Below are 21,793 nucleotides of genomic sequence, written 5' to 3'. Positions count from 1 at the left end.
GCAGTACGGTAGTCCACGGCTGTAGCTACCTCTGTGTCGTCAGTGCTCGTCCATAATTGTATACCTACCTGTGGTGGGTTTTTTTTTTCTATCTTCTTCATACTAGTAGTTTAGGAGTCTGCTGACAGTGTCCAGCAGGTCCGTCATTATATTATATATACCTGCAGTAGTGATATATATATATTTTTTATATCATTATCATCTCTATACTAGCAGACGCAGTACGGTACTCCACGGCTGTAGCTACCTCTGTGTCGTCAGTGCTCGTCCATAGATGTATACCTACCTGTGGTGGGTTTTTTTTTTCTATCTTCTTCATACTAGTAGTTAAGGAGTCTGCTGACAGTGTCCAGCAGGTCCGTCATTATATTATATATACCTGCAGTAGTGATATATATATATTTTTTATATCATTATCATCTCTATACTAGCAGACGCAGTACGGTAGTCCACGGCTGTAGCTACCTCTGTGTCGTCAGTGCTCGTCCATAATTGTATACCTACCTGTGGTGGGTTTTTTTTTTCTATCTTCTTCATACTAGTAGTTTAGGAGTCTGCTGACAGTGTCCAGCAGGTCCGTCATTATATTATATATACCTGCAGTAGTGATATATATATATTTTTTATATCATTATCATCTCTATACTAGCAGACGCAGTACGGTAGTCCACGGCTGTAGCTACCTCTGTGTCGTCAGTGCTCGTCCATAATTGTATACCTACCTGTGGTTGGTTTTTTTTTTCTATCTTCTTCATACTAGTAGTTTAGGAGTCTGCTGACAGTGTCCAGCAGGTCCGTCATTATATTATATATACCTGCAGTAGTGATATATATATATTTTTTATATCATTATCATCTCTATACTAGCAGACGCAGTACGGTAGTCCACGGCTGTAGCTACCTCTGTGTCGTCAGTCACTCGTCATCCATAAGTATACTAGTATCCATCCATCTCCATTGTTTACCTGAGGTGCCTTTTAGTTGTGCCTATTAAAATATGGAGAACAAAAATGTTGAGGTTCCAAAAATAGGGAAAGATCAAGATCCACTTCCACCTCGTGCTGAAGCTGCTGCCACTAGTCATGGCCGAGACGATGAAATTCCATCAACGTCGTCTGCCAAGGCCGATGCCCGATGTCATAGTACAGAGCATGTAAAATCCAAAACTCAAAATATCAGTAAAAAAAGGACTCAAAAATCTAAAATAAAATCGTCGGAGGAGAAGCGTAAACTTGCCAATATGCCATTTACCACACGGAGTGGCAAGGAACGGCTGAGGCCCTGGCCTATGTTCATGGCTAGTGGTTCAGCTTCACATGAGGATGGAAGCACTCAGCCTCTCGCTAGAAAAATGAAAAGACTTAAGCTGGCAAAAGCACAGCAAAGAACTGTGCATTCTTCGAAATCACAAATCCACAAGGAGAGTCCAATTGTGTCGGTTGCAATGCCTGACCTTCCCAACACTGGACGTGAAGAGCATGCGTCTTCCACCATTTGCACGCCCCCTGCAAGTGCTGGAAGGAGCACCCGCAGTCCAGTTCCTGATAGTCAGATTGAAGATGTCAGTGTTGAAGTACACCAGGATGAGGAGGATATGGGTGTTGCTGGCGCTGGGGAGGAAATTGACAAGGAGGATTCTGATGGTGAGGTGGTTTGTTTAAGTCAGGCACCCGGGGAGACACCTGTTGTCCGTGGGAGGAATATGGCCATTGACATGCCTGGTAAAAATACCAAAAAAATCAGCTCTTCGGTGTGGAAGTATTTCAACAGAAATGCGGACAACTGGTGTCAAGCCGTGTGTTGCCTTTGTCAAGCTGTAATAAGTAGGGGTAAGGACGTTAACCACCTCGGAACATCCTCCCTTATACGTCACCTGCAGCGCATTCATAATAAGTCAGTGACAAGTTCAAAAACTTTGGGCGACAGCGGAAGCAGTCCACTGACCAGTAAATCCCTTCCTCTTGTAACCAAGCTCACGCAAACCACCCCACCAACTCCCTCAGTGTCAATTTCCTCCTTCCCCAGGAATGCCAATAGTCCTGCAGGCCATGTCACTGGCAATTCTGACGAGTCCTCTCCTGCCTGGTATTCCTCCGATGCATCCTTGAGTGTAACGCCTACTGCTGCTGGCGCTGCTGTTGTTGCTGCTGGGAGTCGATGGTCATCCCAGAGGGGAAGTCGTAAGACCACTTTTACTACTTCCACCAAGCAATTGACTGTCCAACAGTCCTTTGCGAGGAAGATGAAATATCACAGCAGTCATCCTGCTGCAAAGCGGATAACTGAGGCCTTGGCATCCTGGGCGGTGAGAAACGTGGTTCCGGTACCCATCATTACTGCAGAGCCAACTATAGACTTGATTGAGGTACTGTGTCCCCGGTACCAAATACCATCTAGGTTCCATTTCTCTAGGCAGGCGATACCGAAAATGTACACAGACCTCAGAAAAAGACTCACCAGTGTCCTAAAAAATGCAGTTGTACCCAATGTCCACTTAACCACGGACATGTGGACAAGTGGAGCAGGCAGACTCAGGACTATATGACTGTGACAGCCCACTGGGTAGATGTATTGACTCCCGCCGCAAGAACAGCAGCGGCGGCACCAGTAGCAGCATCTCGCAAACGCCAACTCTTTCCTAGGCAGGCTACGCTTTGTATCACCGCTTTCCAGAATACGCACACAGCTAAAAACCTCTTACGGCAACTGAGGAAGATCATCGCAGAATGGCTTACCCCAATTGGACTCTCCTGTGGATTTGTGGCATCGGACAATGCCAGCAATATTGTGAGTGCATTAAATATGGGCAAATTCCAGCACGTCCCATGTTTTGCACATACCTTGAATTTGGTGGTGCAGAATTATTTAAAAAACGAGAGGGGCGTGCAAGAGATGCTGTCGGTGGCCAGAAGAATTGCGGGACACTTTCGGCGTACAGGCACCACGTACAGAAGACTGGAGCAACACCAAAAACGCCTGAACCTACCCTGCCATCATCTGAAGCAAGAAGTGGTAACGAGGTGGAATTCAACCCTCTATATGCTTCAGAGGTTGGAGGAGCAGCAAAAGGCCATTCAAGCCTATACAACTGACCACGATATAGGAGGTGGAATGCACCTGTCTCAAGTGCAGTGGAGAATGATTTCAACGTTGTGCAAGGTTCTGCAACCTTTTGAACTTGCCACACGTGAAGTCAGTTCAGACACTGCCAGCCTGAGTCAGGTCATTCCCCTCATCAGGCTTTTGCAGAAGAAGCTGGAGACATTGAAGGAAGAGCTAACACTGAGCGATTCCGCTAGGCATGTGGGACTTGTGGATGGAGCCCTTAATTCGCTTAACAAGGATTCACGGGTGGTCAATCTGTTGAAATCAGAGCACTACATTTTGGCCACCGTGCTCGATCCTAGATTTAAAACCTACGTTGTATCTCTCTTTCCGGCAGACACAAGTCTGCAGGGGTTCAAAGAACTGCTGGAGAGAAAATTGTCAAGTCAAGCGGAACGCGACCTGTCAACATCTCCTCCTTCACATTCTCCCGCAACTGGGGGTGCGAGGAAAAAGCTCAGAATTCCGAGCCCACCCGCTGGCGGTGATGCAGGGCAGTCTGGAGCGACTGCTGATGCTGACATCTGGTCCGGACTGAAGGACCTGACAACGATTACGGACATGTCGTCTACTGTCACTGCATATGATTCTCTCACCATTGAAAGAATGGTGGAGGATTATATGAGTGACCGCATCCAAGTAGGCAGGTCAGACAGTCCGTACGTATACTGGCAGGAAAAAGAGGCAATTTGGAGGCCCTTGCACAAACTGGCTTTATTCTACCTAAGTTGCCCTCCCACAAGTGTGTACTCCGAAAGAGTGTTTAGTGCCGCCGCTCACCTTGTCAGCAATCGGCGTACGAGGTTACTTCCAGAAAATGTGGAGAAGATGATGTTCATTAAAATGAATTATAATCAATTCATCCATGGAGACATTCGCCAGCAGCAATTGCCTCCACAAAGTACACAGGGAGCTGTGATGGTGGATTCCAGTGGGGACAAATTGATAATCTGTGAGGAGGGGGATGTACACGGTGATGAATCGGAGGATGATGATGAGGTGGACATCTTGCCTCTGTAGAGCCAGTTTGTGCAAGGAGAGATTAATTGCTTCTTATTTGGTGGGGGTCCAAACCAACCCGTCATTTCAGTCACAGTCGTGTGGCAGACCCTGTCACTGAAATTATGGGTTGGTTAAAGTGTGCATGTCCTGTTTATACAACATAAGGGTGGGTGGGAGGGCCCAAAGACAATTCCATCTTGCACCTCTTTTTTCTTTCATTTTTCTTTGCGTCATGTGCTGTTTGGGGAGTGTTTTTTGGAAGGGCCATCCTGCGTGACACTGCAGTGCCACTCCTAGATGGGCCAGGTGTTTGTGTCGGCCACTAGGGTCGCTGAGCTTAGTCACACAGCTACCTCATTGCGCCTCTTTTTTTCTTTGCGTCATGTGCTGTTTGGGGAGTGTTTTTTGGAAGGGCCATCCTGCGTGACACTGCAGTGCCACTCCTAGATGGGCCAGGTGTTTGTGTCGGCCACTTGGGTCGCTTAGCTTAGTCATCCAGCGACCTCGGTGCAAATTTTAGGACTAAAAATAATATTGTGAGGTGTGAGGTGTTCAGAATAGACTGAAAATTAGTGGAAATTATGGTTATTGAGGTTAATAATACTTTGGGATCAAAATGACCCCCAAATTCTATGATTTAAGCTGTTTTTTAGGGTTTTTTGAAAAAAACACCCGAATCCAAAACACACCCGAATCCGACAAAAAAAATTCGGTGAGGTTTTGCCAAAACGCGTTCGAACCCAAAACACGGCCACGGAACCGAACCCAAAACCAAAACACAAAACCCGAAAAATTTCCGGTGCACATCAAGATAGAGGTGTGCACCAAGCCATTTTTCGGGTTTTGTGTTTTGGCTTTGGATCTAGATCTCCTTCGTGTTTTGGATCTGGATTGGTTTTGCCAAAACCAGCCTTGCAGGTTTTGGTTTTGGTATTGGTTTTGGATCTGTATGTTTAAAAAAAAATCATCAAAACAGCTAAAAGTTACAGAATTTGGAGGTATCTTTTTTCTTGCAGTATTATTAACCTCAATAACATTCATTTCCACTCATTTCCAGACTATTCTGAACACCTCACACCTCACAATATTGTGTTATCCAGTTTAGGCCAAAAGGTTGCACCGAGGTAGCTGGACGGAGCAGCAGCCCTTGGATGTATATACTGGGAGGACAAAATATTAAAAAAAGAATGTATTTGCAAAAAGACGCATTAGGCAAGGCTCCAGATTTCAGTTCACAAAAAGATGATTAAGGCAAAGAAAAATAAAAAAAGACGATATTTTAGATTTAATTAATTAAATTTATTTTAATTTCAATTTATTTAATTTATTTAGAATAAAATTCTTAATTTCCTCCAAGATATCTTCGATATGCAGAAAGTTCACTATATGAGTGCGGAGAGTTTATTTATATTCATTTAATTTAAATGTATCTAATTTATAATTATTATTAATATTTATTTGAATTAATTACAATGCGGTGATAGGAAGAGATATGAAAACAGGACAATAAGTTACAATAAGAATATGAGCTACAGACACCACACCCTGAAATGGACGGAGCATGCCTGGATGTATTCTGGTAGGATACAGCACAAAATATAAATAAAAAAGATGGGGTATATTTACTAACATTCGTAATTCTCCCGATTTGGTGGGAGAATAATCACGAATGAAATCGAAAGTGTAAAACTGCAACTTTTTGAATTTGTTACGACGGATTTACTAAGCTGTCGTATTCGGGTTTTTCTTTTGTTCCGATGTCGATGTCATTCGTGGTCTTTTTTTTTTTTACGGCAGTGATTAGCAAAACACTGCCGACTTTTTAAAAATGAATCTCGGCCGGATCTGTGTGATCCGTGCTGGGGTTCATTTTTATTTTTTTTTTAAATTAAACAGTGTAAAATAATTAAAAAAAAATTGCGTGGGGTCCCCCCTCCTAAGCATAACCAGCCTCGGGCTCTTTGAGCCGATCCTGGTTGCAGAAATATGGGGGAAAAATTGACAGGGGTTCCCCCATATTTAAGCAACCAGCATCGGGCTCTGCGCCTGGTCCTGGTTCCAAAAATACGGGGGACAAAAAGAGTAGGGGTCCCCCGTATTTTTAAAACCAGCACCGGGCTCCACTAGCTGGACAGATAATGCCACAGCCGGGGGTCACTTTTATATAGTGCCCTGCGGCCGTGGCATCAAAAATCCAACTAGTCACCCCTGGCCGGGGTACCCTGGGGGAGTGGGGACCCCTTAAATCAAGGGGTCCCCCCCCCCAGCCACCCAAGGGCCAGGGGTGAAGCCCGAGGCTGTCCCCCCCATCCAATGGGCTGCGGATGGGGGGGCTGATAGCCTTTTGTGATAATGAAAAGATATTGTTTTTAGTAGCAGTACTACAAGGCCCAGCAAGCCTCCCCCGCATGCTGGTACTTAGAGAACATCAAGTACCAGCATGCGGCGGAAAAACGGGCCCGCTGGTACCTGTAGTACTATTACTAAAAAAATACTCAAAAAAAGACAAGACACACACACCGTGAAAGTAAAGATTTATTACATACATGCACACAAACATACATACATACTTACCTTATGTTCACACGCAGGTCGGTCCTCTTCTCCAGTAGAATCCAAGGGGTACCTGTTAAATAAATTCTACTCACCAGATCCAGGGTCCCAGGGTCCTCGGGGCAACCATTTGCAATCCACGTACTTGAATAAAATAACAAAACGGATACCCGAGCCACGAACTGAAAGGGGCCCCATGTTTTCACATGGGACTCCTTTCCCCGAATGCCAGAAACCCACTCTGACTTCTGTCTAAGTGGGTTTCTTCAGCCAATCAGGGAGCGCCACGTTGTAGCACTCTCCTGATCGGCTGTGTGCTCCTGTACTGACTGACAGGCGGCACACGGCAGTGTTACAATGTAGCGCCTATGCGCTCCATTGTAACCAATGGTGGGAACTTTCTGCTCAGCGGTGACGTCACTTTAGGTCAACCGCAGGGCAGAAAGTTCCCACCATTGGTTACAATGGAGCGCATAGGCACTACATTGTAACACTGCCGTGTGCCGCCTGTCAGTCAGTACAGGAGCACACAGCCGATCAGGAGAGTGCTACAACGTGGCGCTCCCTGATTGGCTGAAGAAACCCACTTAGACAGAAGTCAGAGTGGGTTTCTGGCATTCGGGGAAAGGAGTCCCATGTGAAAACATGGGGCCCCTTTCAGTTCGTGGCTCGGGTATCCGTTTTGTTATTTTATTCAAGTACGTGGATTGCAAATGGTTGCCCCGAGGACCCTGGGACCCTGGATCTGGTGAGTAGAATTTATTCAACAGGTACCCCTTGGATTCTACTGGAGAAGAGGACCGACCTGCGTGTGAACATAAGGTAAGTATGTATGTATGTTTGTGTGCATTTATGTAATAAATCTTTACTTTCACGGTGTGTGTGTCTTGTCTTTTTTTGGGTATTTTTTTAGTAATAGTACTACAGGTACCAGCGGGCCCGTTTTTCCGCCGCATGCTGGTACTTGTGGTTCTCCAAGTACCAGCATGCGGGGGAGGCTTGCTGGGCCTTGTAGTACTGCTACTAAAAACAATATCTTTTCATTATCACAAAAGGCTATCAGCCCCCCCATCCGCAGCCCATTGGATGGGGGGGGACAGCCTCGGGCTTCACCCCTGGCCCTTGGGTGGCTGGGGGGGGACCCCTTGATTGAAGGGGTCCCCACTCCCCCAGGGTACCCCGGCCAGGGGTGACTAGTAGGATTTTTGATGCCACGGCCGCAGGGCACTATATAAAAGTGACCCCCGGCTGTGGCATTATCTGTCCAGCTAGTGGAGCCCGGTGCTGGTTTTAAAAATACGGGGGACCCCTACTCTTTTTGTCCCCCGTATTTTTGGAACCAGGACCAGGCGCAGAGCCCGATGCTGGTTGCTTAAATATGGGGGAACCCCTGTCATTTTTTTCCCCATATTTTTGCAACCAGGATCGGCTCAAAGAGCCCGAGGCTGGTTATGCTTAGGAGGGGGGACCCCACGCAATTTTTTTAAAGAAAATAACCACTTTCCCACTCCTTCCCACTGATATACATGCACGGATCTCATGGATCCCTGCATGCCTATACAATAACGGATTAAAAAAGCAGGTCTGTTTTTTTTTAGCACTTTTTTACGAGTTGTAATTTTTCACGGCAGTGTTTTTTTTTTTTTGCTTTGCACTTCTTAGTAAATTACCGAGATTCATAGTTAAACAGCCGCGTTTTGACCGATGGTGTATTCATTCGTAATTTTTTTGTTGGACTTCCAAAAAATTACGAATGCCCTCATCACTGCCATGATTATTGCTTAGTAAATTACCGAGATGACACTTTGATGAAAAAACGGCATCTCGGTCAAAATCGGGAGCTTAGTAAATATACCCCGATGTCTTTTATTTTGGGTGGACTGACAGAACACCCTTGGATGGATGGAGCAGCTGCAGTCCCTGGATGTATACTGGGATGACACAGCACAAATTATTAATTTATCTCTCAATATATATATATATATATATATATATATATAACTTTTTATATCACACACTGCGGTTACAGTGTCACACAAATGAGTCAAACATATGTAGAAGTCTTTTTATATCTCACACCAGCGGTTACAGTGTTGCGACTACACTGACAGCGTTGCACAATGCGTTTATGAGTAGGAAATAATATACTGTGGTCTGACCGTCCGTGTTACAGTACTTATGAAAATAAAATAAAAATTGTATAGTATACTGCGGAAGAGCACAAACAAAATAATTTTTTTATTTTAATAATTATAATTTTAGGCTTTTTGTTTTTAGCTTTTATTATTATAATTTTAGACTAGGGCGGAGACCCTCGATGGATGGACAGATCACCATTTTCAGATACAGCAGACAGAGCACCCCTTTCAAATACATAATGGAAATATATTTTTTGCTTTGGATCACACACAGAGGATATATAGCAGTTGTATACGGCAGCCGCTGTACTAGTAGTCAGAGTGACGCACCAATAGAAATATATTTTTTGCTTTGGATCCCACACAGAGGATATATAGCAGTAGTGTAAAGCAGTACTGGTAGACTTCACTGAGTGATGCACCAGTAGAAATATATTTTTTGCTCTGTATCACACATAGGGGATATATAGCAGTAGTGTTATTACTAGTAGTCATGGAGTGATGCACCAATTAGAAATATATTTATTTCTCTGTATCACACACACAGCATTAGTGTGAAGCACGACTATACACAGTCACACAGCCCCTTATAGACAGAGAACACCTGGTACTGAGTCCTGACCTATACACAGCCACAATATGCTATATGCAGTGCACTAGTATGCAGAGCCCTAACACAGCAGCACACCTACACACAATGCCACAGATCAACTGAACTCTTCTGCCTCCTGCAAAACACAAGCACTCAACTCCACAATAATTCTCTCCTGCCTGCTCCCCTTCCTCCTACAAAACAGCCCCTCTGGTCCACCATACTCTCCTGCCCCCTTCCCTTTTTCAGCACACACAGTCACAGAGAGAACCAAAGAAACACTCTCCAGCCTCCCATCTCCTGCCCCCTTCCATTTTTCTAACAGGCAGCACAGAGCACACACAGTACACGTCTTGTGTGTACACTCTCCAAGTCCGAAGTGAAAATGGCGGTGACACGCTGTAAGATCCGACAGCGGGATGATGACATTTTGCCTTGTTTTCAGATCTGAGGCAGGTGCGCAAAACCGTGCCCAGGGACGGCGCCACCACTAGGCAGCTTTAGGCAGCTGCCTATGAGCGCTGGCCACTGGAGGGCGGCGCTGCACGCTGCAGATGAAAGAGTGCTTAGTTTATTGCCCTAGCTCAGCTGAGCAGAAATGCTGCACCTTCCCCCCCCCCTCCGCGATGATACCCTGCATATTCCCTGCGAACACCATGACAGCACCCTCCGGCATGTTACCAACCCTCTCTCCCGCGACTGCATCCCACCCGCACTCTTCTCGCGATTACATGCCGCCCGCTCGCGATTACATGCCGCCCGCCCATGATTACCCGCCTCGCTCGCGATTACATCCTGCCCCCCTCTCCCGCATGTTACCCACCTCCCTCCTCCCCATGCTGGTAGCGGCAGGAGTGAGCAGGCAACGGAGGGCGGAAACTGTTCGCGGTGTAGCACATCAAGGAGCCGGAGGTGTTGCAGAGCCGACGGTGTGTGAGGCCGCGATCTGCACATGTCTGCCTCCGCTGCTGCTGCCTCCCCGGCGCTTCCAGGTCCCAGAATCCTTCTCAGCCTACAGGGGCCGTGACTGTTGAATACCTCCAGCCGGGTGAGTGGTGTGGAGGGGGTGGGGGTTGCAATTGTTAGTGTTACAGAGTGTTACAGAGACTGGCTGTGTAAAAGGGCCATTATGTCTGTTACGTGTATAAGGGCATTTTATTAATGTGGGGCATATGTCTAATAGTGGATGGCTGAAACAACCACTGAGGTCAGGCGACAAGCAGAAGTAGCGGGTGCACCACAGGTAGCAGCAGTGCCTGCACAATAGCTTCATGTTGTATTCTCATAGATCCTTAGCTTGGTCTAGTTGTGAGTGGCACTGGGAATATCAGGGCAGCGCCACACTCACAACTAGACCAAGCTAAGGATCTATGAGAATACAACATGAAGCTATTGTGCAGGCACTGCTGCTACCTGTGGTGCACCCGCTACTTCTGGGATCATCATGTCAAGCTGCCTAAAACATCTACTTCACTCAAAAGCACTTATACAAGTGATCGGAGCCAGGGCTACGTGATATAAGGCTAGAAATGAGAAAACACACCGGCATCCCAATCTCAGCACTGCAGACAAGGGTGCGGAGTACCCTAACCTCTTCCCCCTACCCCTAACCCTCCCACTCACAGCCTTACCCTAACCCCCCCCCTTACCCACAGGCTAAACCTAACCCCCCCTTAGTGCCTAACTCTACCCCCCCTCTGTGCAGCTTAACCCTAACCTCCCATACCCTAACCCCCCCCTGAGTGTGCTTAAACCTAACCCCCCCTCCCCCCCCCCTCCCACACTCTAAACATGTGGTGGCAGTGCATACATAATTTCAGGATCCCGACTGCCAGGATATCGTAGTCAGAATCCCGATCTCCTCGGGATGCCGGCATCGGTATTCTGGTGGCTGTTAGGATTCCGGCGTCGGCATTACGGCTGCTGTGATCCTGAACGCATACCTCTGGTATGATACCAGCACAGCAGCATTATCACACGCTCGCCCTCCTCCCGCAACAATTTTGTAGTGTCTAAATCCAGTCCGTGGCTCCTATCATAGCAGCACCATAAACCCATTACATATATAAAATGTATTATTTAATAATGTGTTTAGAATAATTTATTGTCCTGTTTTTTTTAATCATAATTGGCAAGTGCTCTACCTGGTGCAATGTGTATAACGGTGTGCTCTACCTGGTGCAATGTGTATAACGGCGTGCTCTACCTGGTGCAATGTGTATAACGTTGTGCTCTACCTGGTGCAATGTGTATAACGGTGTGCTCTACCTGGTGCAATGTGTATAACGTTGTGCTCTACCTGGTGCAATGTGTATAACGGCGTGCTCTACCTGGTGCTATGTGTATAACGGTGTGCTCTACCTGGTGCAATGTGTATAACGGTGTGCTCTACCTGGTGCAATGTGTATAACGGTGTGCTCTACCTGGTGCTATGTGTATAACGGTGTGCTCTACCTGGTGCAATGTGTATAACGGTGTGCTCTACCTGGTGCAATGTGTATAACGGTGTGCTCTACCTGGTGCAATGTGTATAATGGTGTGCTCTACCTGGTGCTATGTGTATAACGGTGTGCTCTACCTGGTGCAATGTGTATAATGGTATGCTCTACCTGGTTTCAATGTGTATGATGGGCTGGAGAATGGGTACTGGTGTGTGCTTTTGGTCCCTGGGGGGTTACGAGCAGGCTGAAGTTTTGCCTAGGGTGGCGAGAAACCTTGCACCGGCCCTGACCGTGCCTGCCTCAGATCCACCTCAGATCTGCACAGTTCGGGAGGTCTCGGTTTATGGGGAACTGAACCCACTCACCGCTAGATTCATAGTGCCCACAGCACAGCTTCAATTTCATTCTCAGTGGACATGAACAACACTGACTACTTGTCACTCACTTTGCAAATAAATCCTCTGTGTAGCCATAATCGCTAATGATTCACTGCGCGTTCAGTATGTTTCACTGCCCAATGGGATGCCAGTGGTCACACTACCGATGGGGACTAAGGGGGCATGTGCCCCGGGTGCAAGATTTAAGGGCCCCCCGAGGAGGAGTTACAGAGAATCAGGGGGGGGGGGGGGGGGTTTGGGTGTTTTACCGGTAGTGCTGTGCTGTTCCAGTGAGACAGCAGACGTTACTGGGACAGTAACTCTGACCCACCTGTCTTCCTGCAGCTGGCTTCCGATGCTGTGCAGGTGAGCTTCAGTACCTGGGATCTCTCCTACGTCGGCTACTGTCTTAAACTCTCTTCTTTGCCATGCAGTGCTGTCACTGGCATGTGGTGCACCATGCAAGCTACAGAAGTGAGCTGTTGGTGCTATGTGTTTCAGCAGGCTATGATCCCGGCTGCCTGCCCAGCACCAACCGATAACAAGCTGCCGACTAAACACCATTGAGAGGACACAAGCTTTTGCTTGTTAACAGGTGCAGTCACAGATGTTACCGATATCAAAGGCTCACTTTGCCAGCTATCCACTTGATAGTGAAAACTAAGAGCCTGGGCAACCTCCAACTCTCACCGAGTATCACTACAGCAGCTTTGTGGTGAGTTTAAAGACAGACTTTATTATCGGCACTGTGCTCCCAGTTAGCATTATCAACCTCCGCTTTGCCTCCCAGATGGGGGATTTGGTGTACTGTAGCTTACAGGGGGATGTAGTGTACCATATAGGGTATGTAGTGTAGTAATGTATTGCAGTATATAGGGGCATGTAGTACACTGATATGGTGTAGCATGTAAGGGGATGTTATGTAGTGATGTAGTATAGCATATAGGGTATGTAGTGCAGTGTATAGGGGCATGTAGTGTAGTGATGTAGTTCAGCGTGTAGGGGATGTAGTATAGTGATGTAGTGCAGTGGCTAGGGGAATGTAGTGCAGTAATGAAGTGTTATGATATAGTGCACTGATATAGTGGCAATGTATGGGGGTCTTGTAGTGGAACAGGCTGCTGGGGGGGCATGTGACGCTTAGGGAATTTGGGGCACATAGGGGAATATTGTCCAATAGTATCCCATTTTTTAGAAATTTTTGATAATCTGATTATTTTAGTCTGACGGTTTGTTTGTTTTTGTTGTTATTATTATTATCTTCTTTTTTTTGGGGGGGGGGGGGGGGGGTTTGCCAAATTACTACCTTGCACCGGGTGATGAAAATCCTGTTTCGGCCCTTGGCATCTGGATGTTTGAAATCCTGGCAGAGGTGAGTATGTTAACCCCTCTCCCCTACCCCCTAGCCATCCCTTACCTCAGCCTAACCCTAACCTCCCCCTTCAGTGCCTACCCCTAAACCTCCCCTTGTAGTGCCTAAACCCTAACCCCCTTTTCACCGCAGTTTAACCCTAACCCTCCCACCTTAGTGCCTAAACCTAACCACCCCCAGGTGGTGCCTAAACCTAACAACCACCCCTCTCCGCAGCCTAACCCTAACCTCACTCTCCCCCCCTGCATCCTAACCCTAACCCCCTCGGTGGCATCTAAACCAAACCCCCAACCTCCCCCCCTCTGGATGCTGGTCAGGATGCCAGCAGTTGGGATTCTGGCATCGGTCTCCTGACCCAGTTGGGATTCCGGTGTCGATATTCTGATGGGTGTAAGGATTCCTGCGTCGGTATTCCTACTGCCGGGATCCCAACAGCTGCATCTTAACTGCATCCCATTCGCTGAATGTTCGCAGCAGCAAACAATCGATCTGCTGCACCTAACATCAATATTGCATGCACCGCTGATTCAGGCCCATTGTTTTATGTGTTCTAGGTAAAAACTACTTTTACTGTTACTATAAGTATTTATTTTTAATTACAATAAGCATAAATATTTTATGCTATAACTTAACAAAGTACAGTACTATAAAATCTATTTGGCTCTGAAAAAACATTTGTGAAATGCAAAATGATCCTTCACCGAAGTCAAGGTTGTACAGTAACTTTGCAGTGCGACAGTTAAGGTCACTGGCTCTGTTCAAGTAGAGTCTTTTAATGCTAGCTCTAGATATAATGACAGTTTGATTATTAACAAGTGAATGAACTCAGAAAGACATATAAACCACACTCTCAGCTTATGTACTAAGGGAGACTGCTGACTGCTCTGAAAATTATAGTAAAGTACAGTTATTAAATAAAGAACATCTTGTTCACACAAAGATGTCACATCGGATAGAAAGCTCACCTTTCCTTGCAGCGCTAAGTAGGGATTGTATTGACTCCTTCAAGCTGCTAACCTTGAAAAAAGATTTTAAAGTTCAATTGAAGTTATTTGTTGTCTTGAAAGTGCAAAGGATGTTTGAAAAGGACATTCCCATAGAAATCTATAAAGCATATGAAAACTCATAACAAAATATATTCCTACACATTGCCATCGATGGATCCTGAAATATAGAACTTGTTTATAGTTATACATCCAACAAATAGGACAGTAATAACATATCTAGAACTGGCAAGATATTCCACAAGTTCTCATGGGCAACTGCAACTAATATTATAAGATATACATATATATATATATATATATATATATATATATATATATATATATATATATACAGTACAATAATATAGGTTTTAAACAATGGTTATGGATCAAAGGGTTGAACTGTTGAGGTCGGCAGTCAATAGGTCGACCACTATTGGTCTACATGGACATGGTCAACATAGGAAAAAGGTCGACACAGTGAAAAGGTTGACACGGGACAGGTAGACACATGAAAAGGTCAACATGATTTTTTCAATGTTTTTGGTGTCGTTTTTTTCTGTAACATGACCCGGAACTCCAATTAGTGCCCTTGCAAGGCTCGCTTCACTCGGACCTACCATGTAACTCCTTTCTTACACCCAACACTGACTATAACTCTAAGTAAAAAAAAACCTTTCAATATACTCATCAGTGAAAGTACTTTTTTTTATTATTTATTCCTAAACTGTATTATTAATTTAGAGATGTGCGGCGGGCACTTTTCGTGTTTTGGTTTTGGTTCTGGTTCCATGCTCGTGTTTTGGATCTGGATTGGTTTTGTCAAAACTAGAGATGTGCACTTGAAATTTTTCGGGTTTTGTGTTTTGGTTTTGGGTTCGGTTCCGCGGCCGTGTTTTGGGTTCGACCGCGTTTTGGCAAAACCTCACCGAATTTTTTTTGTCGGATTCGGGTGTGTTTTGGATTCGGGTGTTTTTTTCAAAAAACACTAAAAAACAGCTTAAATCATAGAATTTGGGGGTCATTTTGATCCCAAAGTATTATTAACCTCAAAAACCATAATTTCCACTCATTTTCAGTCTATTCTGAATACCTCACAATATTATTTTTAGTCCTAAAATTTGCAACGAGGTCGCTGGATGACTAAGCTAAGCGACCCTAGTGGCCGACACAAACACCTGGCCCATCTAGGAGTGGCACTGCAGTGTCACGCAGGATGGCCCTTCCAAAAAACACTCCCCAAACAGCACATGACGCAAAGAAGAAAAAAGAGGCGCAATGAGGTAGCTGTGTGAGTAAGCTAAGCGACCCTAGTGGCCGACACAAACACCTGGCCCATCTAGGAGTGGCACTGCAGTGTCACGCAGGATGGCCCTTCCAAAAAACACTCCCCAAACAGCACATGACGCAAAGAAGAAAAAAAGAGGCGCAATGAGGTAGCTGTGTGAGTAAGATAAGCAACCCTAGTGGCCGACACAAACACCTGGCCCATCTAGGAGTGGCACTGCAGTGTCACGCAGGATGGCCCTTCCAAAAAACACTCCCCAAACAGCACATGACGCAAAGAAGAAAAAAAGAGGCGCAATGAGGTAGCTGTGTGAGTAAGCTAAGCGACCCTAGTGGCCGACACAAACACCTGGCCCATCTAGAAGTGGCACTGCAGTGTCACGCAGGATGGCCCTTCCAAAAAACACTCCCCAAACAGCACATGACGCAAAGAAGAAAAAAAGAGGCGCAATGAGGTAGCTGTGTGAGTAAGATAAGCGACCCTAGTGGCCGACACAAACACCTGGCCCATCTAGGAGTGGCACTGCAGTGTCACGCAGGATGGCCCTTCCAAAAAACACTCCCCAAACAGCACATGACGCAAATAAAAATGAAAGAAAAAAAGAGGTGCAAGATGGAATTGTCCTTGGGCCCTCCCACCCACCCTTATGTTGTATAAACAGGACATGCACACTTTAACCAACCCATCATTTCAGTGACAGGGTCTGCCACACGACTGTGACTGAAATGACGGGTTGGTTTGGACCCCCACCGAAAAAGAAGCAATTAATCTCTCCTTGCACAAACTGGCTCTACAGAGGCAAGATGTCCACCTCATCATCATCCTCCGATATATCACCGTGTACATCCCGCTCCTCACAGATTATCAATTCGTCCCCACTGGAATCCACCATCTCAGCTCCCTGTGTACTTTGTGGAGGCAATTGCTGCTGGTCAATGTCTCCACGGAGGAATTGATTATAATTCATTTTAATGAACATCATCTTCTCCACATTTTCTGGAAGTAACCTCGTACGCCGATTGCTGACAAGGTGAGCGGTGGCACTAAACTGTCAGGCCCGGGTGTTTTTGTGAATCCGTTAACCCGGAACCAACCACAGGTGTAGGTGCTGGGGTATGAAGAAAGCAGGGAGGACAAAGAAAGTTCCGCTTCATATATTTATTAAATAACAATTCAGTAAGGAGTTAAATGACTAGTTGTTAATCATCATTATACTGAAGTATTGCAAGAATGGCAGAAATAATATGCAAGAGAAAGCTCAAAAATAAATAAAAGAAATGTTCATGGAAACATATGCAAAAGCAAGCTGAAGAATAAATGTTGGATTGTCCAAATATAAACAAGCTTTGATGCAGAACTGCAGATTGTGTTTAACTGGTTAATGCAGACATGGTGAATTAACTGTAAGAATTTGCAATGGAGTTTTGAGGGTTAACTGAGAGACTGTGATGAATTATCCTTGTAATGACAACATAGCAAATAAAAAGTACTGAATTGGGTTACTTGCGGGTTCCGGAGATCACTGTGAAACTGTAGTAGAAGACAAGGTGATGAATGGGTTAAATGCAAAGTTGAACAAACGAACAGCTGAGAGAAACAGAATCCTCCAGACTTTGAATGATAGGCAGACTGACAAGGTAACCTCATGCAGGACACTGGGAATCCAACTATTTCCAATAGGAGTGCAATTAACTGACAGCACAGCAGAGAGCCGGTGGATCTTTCAGCAGTGAAGGCTGCAGACGGACCTCTGGGAACGGAGGCGATATCTGGACCACGGGAATCACACAGGAATGCACGGAGAGAGCTCAGAGCTAGAGCACAGCTTTGATACAACAAAGCACTGGCCCAGAGTGACATAATCCCAGCCTACTTAAAGGCAGCACAAGCACGGGATTGGCTTACACCTGCCCACAGGTGTTTTCACAAGTGCTCAGTATTAGCTATTTGGTCTCCAACATGGCCACCTCCTATACAGCAGACACACCGCAATGCCTTAGGCCATTTGGTCCCCGCACTCACAGTTCCCAGACTCTGCATTACCTGTGCCATTGATCACGCCGTGTCCCCACACGGGCGCACAGCACCGCGAGCAACCGCACTGGCAACGGATGAACCCCAGAACCCGCAAAGGTGAGAGACCGGTTCGTGACATAAACACTCTTTCGGAGTACACACTTGTGGGAGGGCAACTTAGGTAGAATAAAGCCAGTTTGTGCAAGGGCCTCCAAATTGCCTCTTTTTCCTGCCAGTATAAGTACGGACTGTCTGACGTGCCTACTTGGATGCGGTCACTCATATAATCCTCCACCATTCTTTCAATGGTGAGAGAATCATATGCAGTGACAGTAGACGACATGTCCGTAATCGTTGTCAGGTCCTTCAGTCCGGACCAGATGTCAGCATCAGCAGTCGCTCCAGACTGCCCTGCATCACCGCCAGCGGGAGGGCTCGGAATTCGTAGCCTTTTCCTCGCACCCCCAGTTGCGGGAGAATGTGAAGGAGGAGATGTTGACAGGTCGCGTTCCGCTTGACTTGACAATTTTGTCACCAGCAGGTCTTTGAACCCCAGCAGACTTGTGTCTGCCGGAAAGAGAGATCCAAGGTAGGTTTTAAATCTAGGATCGAGCACGGTGGCCAAAATGTAGTGCTCTGATTTCAACAGATTGACCACCCGTGAATCCTTGTTAAGCGAATTAAGGGCTCCATCCACAAGTCCCACATGCCTAGCGGAATCGCTCCCTTTTAGCTCCTCCTTCAATGCCTCCAGCTTCTTCTGCAAAAGCCTGATGAGGGGAATGACCTGACTCAGGCTGGCAGTGTCTGAACTGACTTCACGTGTGGCAAGTTCAAAAGGTTGCAGAACCTTGCACAACGTTGAAATCATTCTCCACTGCGCTTGAGACAGGTACATTCCACCTCCTATATCGTGCTCAATTGTATAGGCTTGAATGGCCTTTTGCTGCTCCTCCAACCTCTGAAGCATATAGAGGGTTGAATTCCACCTCGTTACCACTTCTTGCTTCAGATGATGGCAGGGCAGGTTCAGGCGTTTTTGGTGGTGCTCCAGTCTTCTGTACGTGGTGCCTGTACGGCGAAAGTGTCCCGCAATTCTTCTGGCCACCGACAGCATCTCTTGCACGCCCCTGTCGTTTTTAAAAAAATTCTGCACCACCAAATTCAAGGTATGTGCAAAACATGGGACGTGCTGGAATTTGCCCATATTTAATGCACACACAATATTGCTGGCGTTGTCCGATGCCACAAATCCACAGGAGAGTCCAATTGGGGTAAGCCATTCCGCGATGATCTTCCTCAGTTGCCGTAAGAGGTTTTCAGCTGTGTGCGTATTCTGGAAACCGGTGATACAAAGCGTAGCCTGCCTAGGAAAGAGTTGGCGTTTGCGAGATGCTGCTACTGGTGCCGCCGCTGCTGTTCTTGCGGCGGGAGTCCATACATCTACCCAGTGGGCTGTCACAGTCATATAGTCCTGACCCTGCCCTGCTCCACTTGTCCACATGTCCGTGGTTAAGTGGACATTGGGTACAACTGCATTTTTTAGGACACTGGTGAGTCTTTTTCTGACGTCCGTGTACATTCTCGGTATCGCCTGCCTAGAGAAGTGGAACCTAGATGGTATTTGGTAACGGGGGCACACTACCTCAAGAAATTGTCTAGTTCCCTGTGAACTAACGGCGGATACCGGACGCACGTCTAACACCAACATAGTTGTCAAGGCCTCAGTTATCCGCTTTGCAACAGGATGACTGCTGTGATATTTCATCTTCCTCGCAAAGGACTGTTGGACAGTCAATTGCTTGGTGGAAGTAGTAAAAGTGGGCTTACGACTTCCCCTCTGGGATGACCATCGACTCCCAGCAGCAACAACAGCAGCGCCAGCAGCAGTAGGCGTTACACGCAAGGATGCATCGGAGGAATCCCAGGCAGGAGAGGACTCGTCAGAATTGCCAGTGACATGGCCTGCAGGACTATTGGCATTCCTGGGGAAGGAGGAAATTGACACTGAGGGAGTTGGTGGGGTGGTTTGCGTGAGCTTGGTTACAAGAGGAAGGGATTTACTGGTCAGTGGACTGCTTCCGCTGTCGCCCAAAGTTTTTGAACTTGTCACTGACTTATTATGAATGCGCTGCAGGTGACGTATAAGGGAGGATGTTCCGAGGTGGTTAACGTCCTTACCCCTACTTATTACAGCTTGACAAAGGCAACACACGGCTTGACAAATGTTGTCCACATTTCTGTTGAAATACTTCCACACCGAAGAGCTGATTTTTTTGGTATTTTCACCAGGCATGTCAACGGCCCTATTCCTCCCACGGACAACAGGTGTCTCCCCGGGTGCCTGACTTAAACAAACCACCTCACCATCAGAATCCTCCTTGTCAATTTCCTCCCCAGCGCCAGCAACACCCATATCCTCCTCATCCTGGTGTACTTCAACACTGACATCTTCAATCTGACTATCAGGAACTGGACTGCGGGTGCTCCTTCCAGCACTTGCAGGGGGCGTGCAAATGGTGGAAGGCGCATGCTCTTCACGTCCAGTGTTGGGAAGGTCAGGCATCGCAACCGACACAATTGGACTCTCCTTGTGGATTTGGGATTTGGAAGAACGCACAGTTCTTTGCGGTGCTTTTGCCAGCTTAAGTCTTTTCATTTTTCTAGCGAGAGGCTGAGTGCTTCCATCCTCATGTGAAGCTGAACCACTAGCCATGAACATAGGCCAGGGCCTCTGCCGTTCCTTGCCACTCCGTGTGGTAAATGGCATATTGGCAAGTTTACGCTTCTCCTCCAACAATTTTATTTTAGATTTTGGAGTCCTTTTTTTACTGATATTTGGTGTTTTGGATTTTACATGCTCTGTACTATGACATTGGGCATCGGCCTTGGCAGACGACGTTGCTGGCATTTCATCGTCTCGGCCATGACTAGTGGCAGCAGCTTCAGCACGAGGTGGAAGTGGATCTTGATCTTTCCCTAATTTTGGAACCTCAACATTTTTGTTCTCCATATTTTAATAGGCACAACTAAAAGGCACCTCAGGTAAACAATGGAGATGGATGGATACTAGTATACTTATGGATGGACTAGCGACTGCCGACACAGAGGTAGCTACAGCTGTGGACTACCGTACTGTGTCTGCTGCTAATATAGACTGGATGATAATGAGATGAAATTAATATATATATATATATATAATATCACTAGTACTGCAGCCGGACAGGTATATATATTTATTATGTAATGACTGATGACGGACCTGCTGGACACTGTCAGCTCAGCAGCACCGCAGACTGCTACAGTAAGCTACTATAGTAGTATGTATCAAGAAGAAAGAGAAAAAAAAAAAAACCCGGGTAGGTGGTATACAATTATGGATGGACCAGCGACTGCCGACACAGAGGTAGCTACAGCCGTGGACTACCGTACCGTGTCTGCTGCTAATATAGACTGGATGATAATGAGATGAAATTAATATATATATATATATATATATATATATAATATCACTAGTACTGCAGCCGGACAGGTATATATATTTATTATGTAATGACTGATGACGGACCTGCTGGACACTGTCAGCTCAGCAGCACCGCAGACTGCTACAGTAAGCTACTATAGTAGTATGTATCAAGAAGAAAGAGAAAAAAAAAAAAACACGGGTAGGTGGTATACAATTATGGATGGACCAGCGACTGCCGACACAGAGGTAGCTACAGCCGTGGACTACCGTACTGTGTCTGCTGCTAATATAGACTGGATGATAATGAGATGAAATTAATATATATATATATATATATATATATATAATATCACTAGTACTGCAGCCGGACAGGTATATATATTTATTATGTAATGACTGATGACTGACCTGCTGGACACTGTCAGCTCAGCAGCACCGCAGACTGCTACAGTAAGCT

General features: G+C 46.1%; 1 long non-coding RNA gene across 1 annotated transcript in view; it reads right to left on the bottom strand.

Moving 5' to 3' along the window:
- The window catches only part of LOC134928938 (uncharacterized), a 105,360-nt gene that overhangs the window by 56,645 nt on the left and 26,922 nt on the right, over window positions 1-21,793 (bottom strand). Inside the window, exon 3 of the long non-coding RNA XR_010178141.1 lies at window positions 14,546-14,597. This is a non-coding gene — a long non-coding RNA (uncharacterized LOC134928938). The remainder of the gene's footprint in view (window positions 1-14,545; window positions 14,598-21,793) is intronic.

Source organism: Pseudophryne corroboree, chromosome 5 (genome assembly GCF_028390025.1).
Source record: "Pseudophryne corroboree isolate aPseCor3 chromosome 5, aPseCor3.hap2, whole genome shotgun sequence".
NCBI classification, from domain to species: domain Eukaryota; kingdom Metazoa; phylum Chordata; class Amphibia; order Anura; family Myobatrachidae; genus Pseudophryne; species Pseudophryne corroboree.
Note: the sequence above shows the minus strand (reverse complement) of the source record. Positions and strands in the feature narration are given on the sequence as shown.